General features: G+C 45.6%; 1 long non-coding RNA gene across 1 annotated transcript; it reads left to right on the top strand.

Annotated features, from left to right (window-relative positions):
• The first annotated feature begins 533 nt into the window (after positions 1-533).
• Positions 534-4,648, top strand: LOC125164053 (uncharacterized). Its single transcript, XR_007151627.1, has 3 exons — positions 534-621; positions 907-955; positions 4,562-4,648. It is a non-coding gene; the product is annotated as an uncharacterized LOC125164053 (long non-coding RNA).
• The last annotated feature ends 7,496 nt before the right edge of the window (positions 4,649-12,144 follow it).

The raw sequence follows: 12,144 nt of genomic DNA, 5'->3' as shown, positions 1-12,144 counted from the left end.
CAAAAAAAAAAAAAAAAAAAAGCATGTTTCTCCTAAGACCCTCATGGAGACCAGTATACGTGAAGTCCCTTTATGCTTACCCTGACCCTTAGTCTAGGTGACATATTTCTTCTTCCTGTTTCTTGACATGGAAACAGAGGCTCAGACAGATTAAGGACTGGAGTCCCAGAATTCTGATCCCATTGAAATTTTCCATCAGTCACGTGCTATTACTCCCAGCTACCCGTGCTCAGTGATGTCATAATGGAGCCCCGTGTGGAATATGAAGTAACAGGCTGTGTGCTGGGCGACAGCAGAAGTCACCTGCACCCCAGGAGCACACACACCACAGCACTGTCAGCTCAGCCTGGACACAAACCGATGTCATTCCCAAGCCTCGCAGTGTGGGCTGGCCAGTCCTCACGGGGGTCAGAGTTCATCCTAGCTGCCCAAAGACCTCACCATCGACCTGAGCATTAGATCTTAAGGAGGGGAGTTCACTAGAGCGGGATCACACAGCAAGTCCTTGAACTGGGCATCCATGTATTGAAATTCACTCCTCCCTCTCCCTGTCCGACCCCTACCCTCTGCAAGAAGTCTCTACAGGTTTCTAAGCCGCTCCGCACACCTGAGACCAAGCAGGTGCTAAAGATAATGCTAAAAATATGATCAGACGAGTAGACCATAAGCCCTTTCATGTCGAGGATTAATTTGAAGGGATTTGTCAAGCGCAGAGGTCTTCTCCCGGCCTGGTGGAATCCAGACTCTCCTTGTACTGGGGTGGAGAATCCCCTTCCGAAATCGCGTCTTTGAACCAGGATGCAGCTCTCTCGGGAAGCATTAAAAAGTTACGAGTCTCAACTCGGAGCCTGAACATGAAACCTCAGCCCTTCAACCTCACTTATGTCTTTTTATTTTTCTTCCCAGATTGCTGCAACCAAACGAACTCCGTTGCTCCCAGCAGTGAATCCCAGAGGTGAGGCTTGAGGCAAGGATAAGGGAGTGTGAGAAGTGGCCCTTTATCTGGGATGAGAAACGTAGGATTGAAAACAAAGGGTGGTGATTCAATTACATATCATATGTTTCCTGTCCATTACAGACTAATGTCAGACAGTTCAAAGATTTTGCTTCTTAAAGCTTCGATTTCTATTTGTGGGCTGTTAGTGCTGAGTGAAATAAATATCTTCAGATTTGATTGCTTGTTATTTTTTAAAGGAGAGGTGCTTTTTTTTTTTTTTTTTTTAAAGGGTAGGTGAGTAGGTAAATGAGTCGAAAAGTTAGCTAAGGTACAATCACCCCTGCCAGGATGCATGTAAAACAGAATCCCAAGGAAAATCATCAGTGTCATTTGAAGCCGAGAGATGGAATGCAATTGCAAACAGCTGTGGTAAAGCCCTAGCTCACTGAGAGCTTAATACAAAGGAGGAGGAACATACCTTGTGAGCATCTGGCGTTGAGTCTCACTCTTGCCATTTTCTGGAAAGAAATCAAAAAAAGACCCAGCATCCAATGTCAATGTGTTTGTCCATCCTTACCCTAATTGAGATTTCTTCCAGGCTCCATTAGCCCTCACTCTGAGGATAGATGCTTATTTAGATTGATTGTGTTGCAGAGTCCAGACTGATAACGGGGACAAGAAAGATACATACCCACAGTCCAGTTTCCTCTGCATCTCTCATTAAGGGGCTGTTCACAGAGCCCTCCAGATACTCTCTTATAAATTGTTAGATTTCGGTTTCCCCAGTTAGGTGGAGGCTCCGAGTCAGCAAAGAGCCACATCTACTCTGTTGATTGTGTCCCCTGGACCCTTGCTTATAGTAGGTGTTTGGCAATGTTTGCTGGAAGCTGTAGGCATGGTCTGGAGCAAAAAGTTCCTCCTCCAGCACGTGCAGACCAGGAGGGAGCCCTCCTTCCCCTCCACTTGTCAGAACCTGGAACTGAACCTGAGCTTTTCCTGGTAGAAACTACATATCCTTCATCCTCTGTCTTCGAAGGCAAGTCTTGCTGTAAAGCCGATTGTCTCTGATCTGTTTCACACTTTTTTGGAGCTCTGGGCATATGACAGGTACTGGGTTAGGTGTTGCGGACAGAGGAGGAAGTAATGTTTGCCCCTGAAGAGGTGACTGTCTGGTAGGGGCAGCACCAGGCCAAAACCCAAACAAATCAAAACAAAGCACAAATCCAGACGATGACAAAATCTTGTGGCAAAACAGAGCCCGGAGGAAAGACACTTCACCCAGCCCTGGGGGCCTTCTTAGAGTCTCTTGATGCGTGGATTAGAGTGAGCTAGGCAGGGTTAAAAGTTTCCACTCAGCTGTTTCACAGAAGTGTTTGGACATGTGAGCAGGCAGGACCTTTGAGTCACCTGGAGGACCGCCTGTGGCTTGGCTGATCAGCGACCAACTGAATAACCTGGACGTGAGTAGGGGAGGAAGATTGGCCGTGGGTTTCCAACCTCTTCATCAGCCAGGATATCGGCTCTATTTTGTTTACTTTTTATCGTCAGGGACTTCACATTTTGAAACCTGATGTCTGGCAATGAAAGTGCATGAAGCCAAACTAACTATTTTTTCTAATTATAATTTATCAAAACCACATGTTATATTACCTCCAATTGAAGCTTCTGATTATCACAGGATAGCAAGGAACACCATCTGGGGAGGATGAAATTCCCTATAAATCAGCAAAGTGTTTAACCAATTTGTACAGATTTATTGTGCTAAGATGTGATTTGCATCATTTTGTTTTTTAAACTTTATGTATTTTGAGAGACAGCGTGAGTGGGGGAGAGGTGGTGGGGGTGGGGGTGGGGGTGGGCACGGAGAGGGAGAATCCCAAGCAGGCTCTGTACTGTCAGCACGGGGCCCGATGTGGGGCTCGATACCACAAACCGAGATCACGACCTGAGCCGAAATCAAGAGTCAGATGCTTTCCCGATTGAGCCACCCAGGTGCCCCTTGTTTTTTGTTTTTTAAAGATATTAAAGTAGTAACCAGTTCTTTATTCTGGTAAACACTAGCCTTGTGAATCAGAGACTGTGTTGGAATATCAGAGAGTCTAGGGCAATTTCTGACTTTTTTTTTTTTTTTTGCGAATGTGCTCACTTATTTCATTAAGTTTTTTGGTTGACGTAAGTCACTCTTTTTCCCATTCTGCTTCACCGTGAAGCTTCCAGCTCATCACGGAAGGGATTCATGAACAGAAGTCATTGTCTTCAATAAGCTAGGGTATTCGAGGACCTAAAACATCAAGCTAAGAAAAAAAATAAAACAAATCCGTGGGTTCCTGATAATTATCAAGGAGCCCATCTCCTTACCTGGCCCTGGAATCTTTTATGAGGTGACCTGTAGGCACGTGGTCAGCACTCCAGGGCACGGGCGGGGCCGCTCTGTTCTTCCTGAAGCCAGGCCACCTCCCATCACCCACGGTTTCAGCTGCCTCCTTTATACTCTTCCAAATGCGCTCCTTAGCCCAGGCTTCTCTCTGGAACTCTCCTCCCAGATTTCCATCACCCATGGGACAGCTGCACTTAGGTCACCTGCAGAATCCGCAATCCACCCACAATTTACGTCGCCAGACTTTCCCATCCGCTTCTCAGATCTGTTTCTGCTCCCACCTGAACCGCTTAGCTCAGAAGGCCGCACGCATCACCTTCGGTCCTGGCTGCGGGGCTGGGCTTTCCTGGAGTGCGGGCCTCATGGTCAGTCGCCCTCTCACTCTAAAAAGACTGTCACCAAATCCTGCCCGTGCTGCCTCCTGATTAACCGGGTTCAACGGCTCCTCCTGCTTCACCCCCAAGCTACCCTCTTGGCCTTGTCGCTCACGGTCTCCTGTGGGTATTACTGCAAGGGACTCCTTTGCTGTTCTCCCGATGCCTTCCGGCTGAACCTACCCTCCACGGCACCTGCAGACTTCTCTTTTAAATAGTGAGATCCAGTTGTATTGCCCCTCTCCTTCAAGGCTTTCCAAAGCGTCCTGTTGCCAGTAGGGTGACCTACAAATTCCTTAGAATGGTATGCAAGCTCGTTCTCCATCCAGGAGCCACACTCCTCCAGGCTGCCCGCCCAGAATGGCTTCCCCTTCCCCGCTGTCATCCTTCAGCACCCAGCTCACGTGTCATCTCCTGCTCTGGGCCTCTGGGTGGAGAATCCACTGGAGCACATTACTGGAATTACTTGTCTGTCTCCTTGAAAAAAATGACACGCACCTCCAAGTCAAGAGAGGCGGCACTCTTCTGTGCCTTTCCTCTGTTCTCAACACATGTTTGTGACTGATTAACCACGTAAAAATCTAGGCCACTGGTGCGGGAATCTAGAGACATCATAGGGATATGAAGCTGTCAGGCCTTCACCAGGGGGCCTGGCCGCCCAAGCTTGGACAGTATCAATCTTAATTAATATTAAGCAATCATTTAAGCATCAGTCTTAATTAATATTAATCTTACGAATAGGTATCGTTTATTTCAGCTTGTGTTTAAACTGGGAAATAATAGGAAACAGACATTCAGAAGTAATATTTACATGGTGCCTCTGATACGTTGGGCACGGTTCTAATGTCTATTATGATTGTCTTCACTTTGCAGACATGAAAACTGAGCCTAAGCAACCATTTCCCCGAGATCACACAGTTGGTCTAAGTTGTGGTTTGACCTCTGAGAATCTCTGTCCAGAGTCTGTGCTCGTACCGATGACTTAACAAGAGCTCCAGAATGATAATGGACAGAACAGCAGCTAACGGACCCTGAGGGCTTACCGTGTGCCACAAGCAGGTTCTGTTCCAAAGGCTTTATTTATGTGATTTCTCTGGGGGAACCCCGACCACTGAACCAGCTGCGCTTTGTTTTCTTCGTCTGCAAAATGGGATAATAGTGCCTCCCAACCTCAAAGGTTTACAGCGAGGATTAAATAGGATCGGATGTGGAAAAACCAGAGTCGGGCAGACCTGCCACTGAAAGGAACCGGTAATCACGCAACCCCAGGGCTCCTCACGGCTCTCAGAAGTAACGATGGGAGAGTAGAAACGACAGCTTGGCCGGTAGTGAGAGGGCCCGGTCCCAGGAGAGTCAGAGGTGTGAGTGAGGGTCACACCAGGGCACCTCGCTGGAGGTAAACACAGAGAAAGGGCTGACACTGAAAATCGGGCATCTGCTGTTTTACTGGGGAGAAAAAACTTACCTCCTCGGGGGTGACTCTTCCCCGGATGTGGATGTGGGCCCTGGCCCATTTGTTGCTGTGGCTGAAAACCTGTGGGTGGTCGCAGCCTCTCTAGCTCTGCTTTTGCTTCAGCGATATTAGACTTTGGGTTCGGCCATCTCAGAAGTCCCATCCAGTTCAACATTCTCTGACTCCACGGCGCCCCCTAGGCTCTGACTCACCAGGATACTTTATTAGCCTGTCCTTCCTTGCCATCCCAGAGGAAGGTGTGTTTTTCAAAGCCACCTTTCCTCCTGTGAGCCCATGGTTTCCCTCCCGCAGAGGGACTTGGAAGCCCTGTGTATCCCTCCCCTCTCCATTGGTGCACTTCCTTTGTCTTCAAACCTATAAATTCATGCCCCCTTAATTACTTCCACCCATGTGTACCTGCCCCTGAACTTAAGAACATTTCCCCCCCCCCCCCCCCCCGGGGGGGCGCCTGGGGGACCTCAGTTGGTTAAGTGACCCACTCTTGGTTTCGGCTCAAGTCCTGATCTCATGGTTTGTGAGTTCGAGCCCCACATTCCAAGTTCAAGCTTGGGATTTTCTCTCTCTCCTCCCTCTCTGCCCTTCCCCCACTCTCCCTGTCTCTAGTCTCTCTCAAAAATAAAAAAAAAAAACATGGGGCGCCTGGGTGGCTCAGTTGGTTGAGCGGCCAACTTCGGCTCAGGTCACGATCTCGCGGTCCGTGAGTTCGAGCCCTGCGTCCGGCTCTGTGCTGACAGCTCAGAGCCTGGAGCCTGTTTCGGATTCTGTGTCTCCCTCTCTCTGACCCTCCCCCATTCATGCTCTGTCTCTCTCTGTCTCAAAAATAAATAAACGTTAGGGGCGCCTGGGTGGCGCAGTCGGTTAAGCGTCCGATTTCAGCCAGGTCACGATCTCGCGGTCCGTGAGTTCGAGCCCCGCGTCGGGCTCTGAGCTGATGGCTCAGAGCCTGGAGCCTGTTTCCGATTCTGTGTCTCCCTCTCTCTCTGCCCCTCCCCCGTTCATGCTCTGTCTCTCTCTGTCCCAAAAATAAAAATAAAAAAAAAAAAACGTTGAAAAAAAAAATAAACGTTAAAAAAAATTAAAAAAAAAAATAAAACAAACAAAAAATTATAAAAAAATAAAAAAGGAAAAATTTCCCCAAATCTACTTTCTCTGACCACCACCCTACGGCAGCTGTCTCCTTTACCTGCCCAGCTTACTGAGTGACTATTAGCTCTGTCCCCAATGCCTTACGACCTCCTTTTCTATTCCCTCTATAACAACTTTAGACAGCTCTCCTTGCCCAAAGCAGGCAAATGATAAAGATCCTGAAGCCTGTCTAGCAGAGATAGGCTGAATATCTATATGTTAATAGAAGCAAGAGAAACACAAAGTGACCTTTCTGCTTTGTAAATTAAAGGGATCCTAAGAAAACTAAAAATTCTTTTGTTTTTAAAGTGTTTTTTTTTTTTTTTCAGGGATGTGGGGTGGGGAGGGGAGGCACATGCAGGTGTGAGAGGTGACAGAAACGAAGAAGGAAAGGAATGAGGAAAGAGGGAACAGCCAACTTTAGAGGCCAGGAGAGGGCCCTGGGTGTAAGGCTGGTTTGTAGGATTGAGAGAGAAAAGTCACAGGAGAGACAAGGAAGAGATATGGCCAGAGGGGAGCAGATCCACATGTCAAGAGGACAAGAAAAGGAAGAGGCCAAGAAGTTAGGGTGACAAGTGAAGTAAGAAATGGCATTTCATCAGGCAACAGAAGAGTCTGGCTCTTTGGGCGTCTCCAAAACCAGACGCATATGCAGGAGGGGTGACCCCTGACTTCAGGATTTTAGTGAGTGTATTTTAGTGACTGGACACCCTGCATTAGTCCTTCTTTTGTTTACTTCCTTCTCATACTGCTTCTTTCTTCTTTTGTGGCTTAAATGAGGGTTTTGTCTTATTTGGAGGCACTGTCCCTTATATTCCTTGATGTATCTCCATTTGTACTCTTCTTGGGATTCAACGGAGTTAGGATCAGAGAAAACTGGAACGTGGATGAAAGCAAATAAACAGAGTGAGTCTTCTTATTCTGTTAGGTCTGCTGGGTCACGAAGAGGCAAAAATCACGGAAAACGCAATCGTTAAGTTTAAATGGCCGCTGGCCCCTTTGATGTCAGGCTGAACCACCTGCTGAAGTCATGAATAGTCCTGTTGGATGACTCAGGGTAGAAGGCCCCACTGGAGATGCCCACTGGTGGCACTGGAGGCCGAGATCAGTCTGACATGAGAGTGTTGGTGGCATTAGGTTGGTTAAAAACAAACCAACAAGCCAACAGCTACACCTTGATCCTGCCTTCCCAGGCAGGTCGCTTTGCTTCTGGAAATTTGGCATCTTCTTTTCTTTCCACAAAGTTACAGGAGAATACATTCCATTTTCAGCCTTCTGGGTCTTGGGATAAAATATCCTCTATCTCTTTGAGATATTGCAACCTTGTGCGTGGTCCCGAGGGTTCAAATTTCTTTTTGCTTTAATCATCTTTACAGACTGTGTGAACTTCAAAAATAGAGCTTGGCTTATCTTTGTTATTGGAAAACATACATCCTATCAGTCAGCCCTGGAAGTCAGGACAACTAACATCTCTGGAGCGTGACATTAAATCCCCCATTTCTTTGATTAATTATCTTCCGTGCTAAGTGCTTGCTTGAGCAGGGCGAGGAACCTTCACTAAGCTTCCACGGGAGGAGTGGGCAGCCTTGGATGGTCTTTAGCTTTAAAAACCTTCGTAAACTGCTTTTCGCTGAGAGCACTCTCAGATCATGTATCACGAAAGTTCTTTCACACTTCTTCCTAAGAGGCTTCTTTCTAGCTTTGGTGAGCTGTTGTAAGTAATATGCATTAGTACTGAAAATAAGAAAAGAAATAGGTTACTTTAGTAAATTATCCTGTTTAATATGACAGATCTTTGACAGCTTTGAAAAAGGATAAAGCAGGTAAAGAAATATCCCTTTGAGGCAGCAAGCTAGGAATGCTTGTGGAAGATATATTCTTGCCTTGGAATTGCTACTGCTGACTTCAGCGTTCAGACGTCCCATTGTTATCAAACCTAGATCAGGAGTCCCTACATTGGAGGATACCCTGGGTGCGGACAGCTGAGGCCAAGTGGCGTCACCAACATGAAAGGAAGCTTGGGCACCAGTGATGAGATAAAGGGTGGGGACAGGCTCAGACCACGCAGGGACAACTGTTTCTGTCCAGAGCAGCATCTGTGAGGCTTCCTTTGCTTGCAGCCAACAGAACAGAATATTCGGAATTATTAAACATTCTTTCAGATCAGCTACATCTTTATCTCTGGTTTGGAAAAGTACACATGCTCCAGCAGCAAAGGAAAGAGGTCATCCAGTTCAAGCTTGAGAAACACAAGAAGCTGGTCATAGGTTAGAGGAGACACAGTCTCATGGCTGGTGGAATGTGGAGTTACCTGAGCTGAAATGTGGCCAGGGAGATTTTAATAAAAATTTACCATATTTTCTTCTTTCTTTCTTTCTTTCTTTCTTTCCTTTCTTTTCTCTTTCTCTTTATTTCTCTTCTTTCTTGCTTCCTCTTCCCTTCCTTCCTTCCTTCTTTCCTTTCTTCTTCTTTAAGAATTTTGTTATAGGTGGAAGAGAGATGGGAATTGGATTCCTTGGAAATATTCTTTGATTTTTGAAATAGAATGTGCACCAATACAGTAGCCACTAGCTACATGTGGCTATTTAAATTTAAACTAGTAAAAAATTAAAAAAATTTGAAATGTTTATTTTTGAGAGAGACAGAGCATGAGTGGGGGAGGGGCAGAGAGAGAGAAGGAGACCTAGAATTTGAAGCAGGCTCCAGGCTCTGAGCTGTCAGCACTGAGCCCAACACGGGGCTCGAGCTCATGGACCGTGAGATCATGACCCGAGCCACAATGGGATGCTTAACTGACTGAGCCACCCTGGAGCCCCAAAGCTAACAAAAAAGAAATGAAAGCAAGCGTTCAGCATCTTGGTTGCATTGGCCACATTTCCAGTGTTCAACAGCCACATGTGTTAGTACCTACTCTAGTAGCACAGAGAGGGAATATTTCCATCACGGCAGAATGTTCTATTGTACAGGCCGCTCTAGAATGTCTTGAGCCCCTTTGCAAATATTAGAGTCCCAAATATTTGAGTCCCTTTGCAAATATTAGATAGCTACTTTATTTCTTTAAGCCTCCTGACCTCTTTGAGCTTTTTCATTTATAAAATGAGTCTAATGAGGCCTCCTTCAAAGGACTGCTATGAAATTTACATGTGACATTTACTGTATGTAATACACACATCCCAGTACCTCACACGTTATAATGCTTAATAAGCGGTAGCTTAACAAGTCCATTCAGACTTGAGCCAAACACATTTGTACTTGAAGAGTACCTGTAACCTACAAAGCTTTTTGAAACAATTTCCTTGGGAATTAGACCATTTTTAGAGCATCAAGTCTTTCACCATGGTTGATGAGAGCCATTCTCAGAGTCACAAGGAGAGCGAGGCTTTTGCTTTCCAAAATGCTTTGCATCTTGATAGGAGAGAGAGAGAGAGAAATGAAAATTCCCCATGAGGGGCCATGTTTCTAGCCCTGAACTAATTTTTTTTTTTTTTTTAAGTGCAATGAGATGAAAAATCTCTGCAAGGAGGTGTTTATGCGATAGGTGTCAACACAGCCTTGGGCCCAGACAGCCAAACCGCGGCCCTAATGGGAACTGTGTATACACAGCAAGGGTAATTACTTTGGGCTGCCGCTGCCAACATGATTTAGCAAACTCCCTGCCTGCAAAGGACTGATCATCCCCTGGAGAATGGGCCCAAATTCATTGCAACTGCACAGACCCACCTGAGTTCCCCCCCTGCCACAGGCTCTTTGAGGTCTTTTGTAATTTGCATTCCTTAGGCAAATGGAATTTAAATTCCTTAGGCAAATTTCATCCTGATGGAACACCAAGATGGCATGCATGCCATGATCTCATTGTTTAGGATTTCTGCTTTATAATCATTAATGTATGCTTCAACAGGCGGGTGAGGTAAAGCATTTGGGCCAAATCCCACTTTGCTTTCATGAAAGCTCCTTTACCTTTCAATAGCCCTTGCTTTTCAAAGCACCTTCACAAAGATCTCAGTTGTATTTCGTGGCATGCTTGTGTGGTGGGAATCCCGGCATAATGAGGTATTGCAGAAAGTCACAGGACCGGGGTTCTGGTCCTGGGATGCAAGTTAAGAAGCCTGTAGGGAGATGTTCCCTTTGTAACCCTGAAGCAATGCAAGATCAGAGGGGTTGGGCAGGTTGCAGTCAGAGCACAAGCCTATTCTGTGCTGGCAGGTGGGAGGCCTAAGTGGAGTCTTTGTACATTTCAAACCATATATTCAATTTGCGAACACAACTGTAAGGTCTTTCAAGCCTTAACTTGAAACAAAACTTTGCCTCATATTTATTTTTACCTATGTAATTTCACCTTAAGCATCTCAGGAATAGGGACAATTGAATTCGAGATGTGGATTAATGTGATTATTTTGCTATGAACCTCCATTTTTCCTAGAGTTCTTCTCAATTTTGATGCTGGGGCCATATGGATTGGCTGTTACGATGAGACATTTATCTCCTACTTAGGTAAGGTCAACAAAGGGGCGATGGACGGGTAGTGGACCTGGGCTGGAGTCTTGGCTCCTTCTTCTGGTTCTGGGGACCTTAATTTGTCACTACCTAAGGTATATCCTTATTTTAGAATAATACTTATGCTTCATGGGGTATGTGTGAAGCTTAAATTAAGTGTGTAAAGTGCACAGAAGTAGAATAAAGACCCATGAATGGTGCTACAAAATTCTACACACCATTATAGCCTTTGTCCTTGCCTATACACACACACACACACACACATACACACACCCTAACTAGTGATGTTAGAAAGTACTGATTTGGGGGCATCTGGGTGGCTCAGTCAGTTAAGTGTCCGACTTCGGCTCAGGTCATGATCTCACGGTTTGTGAGTTTGAGCCCCACGTCAGGCTCTGTGCTGACAGCTCTGAGCCTGGAGCCTGCTTCAGAGTCTATGTTTCCCTCTCTCTCTATCCCTCCCCTGCTTGTGCTCTGTCTCTGCCTCTCAAAAATGAACAAATGTTAAAAAAAAAAAAGTACTGATCTGGATCATTTTCCTTTATTTTTCTTTAGATTTTACTTACTTTCCAAAAAAATCTCACTTGTCTCAATCAGCTCTTAAAAAGAAATCTCTTGAAGAACTATTTGTTAGAATTTTCCAAGTTATTCTATCTACGAATTGGTAAGCGAGATGCTTTGCATATAGTTATCTTGAGTTTTGTTCAATTAAGATCTTAAGCTGCCCCCCTGGGTACACAGGAACCTGTCCTCAGTCAGGACATGGTGCATCATTTCTACGTTAGTCTCTGTGAGATTTCAGTTCTGGGAGGGCAGGGTGAGGTGCTCACCGCTGTATCTTCAGGACTGAGCACAGTGTGAGGTAAACAGTAGGGGCTGAATAATTGACTCAACTGAATCTGTAATGGGGTCTGTAAGGATGTCTCCTCCATCCTGGTAACCTTCTGCAGCCTGTCAAACAAAGTAGTAGGTATTTCAGGCTTAATATGTTATGTTTTGATCTTTATTTTATTCAGTTCTGAGGAAACCAGGTCTGGAGGCAGGGACACACATTAAAACAAAAAAAAGGCTTTGTGTTTTTTTAAAAATTACGAGGTTTGGTTTTTCCCCTTTACTATGCCCAGAGTGAGTGTTTGTCCAAATAAAACCTCTTCTAAAAGGGATATCAGTTTCCAAGAAACAAGATTGATTAAAATTGCGTCACAAAGAACTCTTCAATTTACCATCAGCGTCCACAGCCCTGATATAGGGTCTCCGCACGTCTTCACCAGTTTATACTTTAAGATCCCATTAGGTGGATCCCAGAATGTCCACTCTGTACAATCTCAAAATGGGCAGTGATGAACCAAAGCGAGGGCTTAGA

This window comes from Prionailurus viverrinus, chromosome B1 (genome assembly GCF_022837055.1).
Source record: "Prionailurus viverrinus isolate Anna chromosome B1, UM_Priviv_1.0, whole genome shotgun sequence".
Classification (NCBI taxonomy): Eukaryota; Metazoa; Chordata; class Mammalia; order Carnivora; family Felidae; genus Prionailurus; species Prionailurus viverrinus.
Note: the sequence above shows the minus strand (reverse complement) of the source record. Positions and strands in the feature narration are given on the sequence as shown.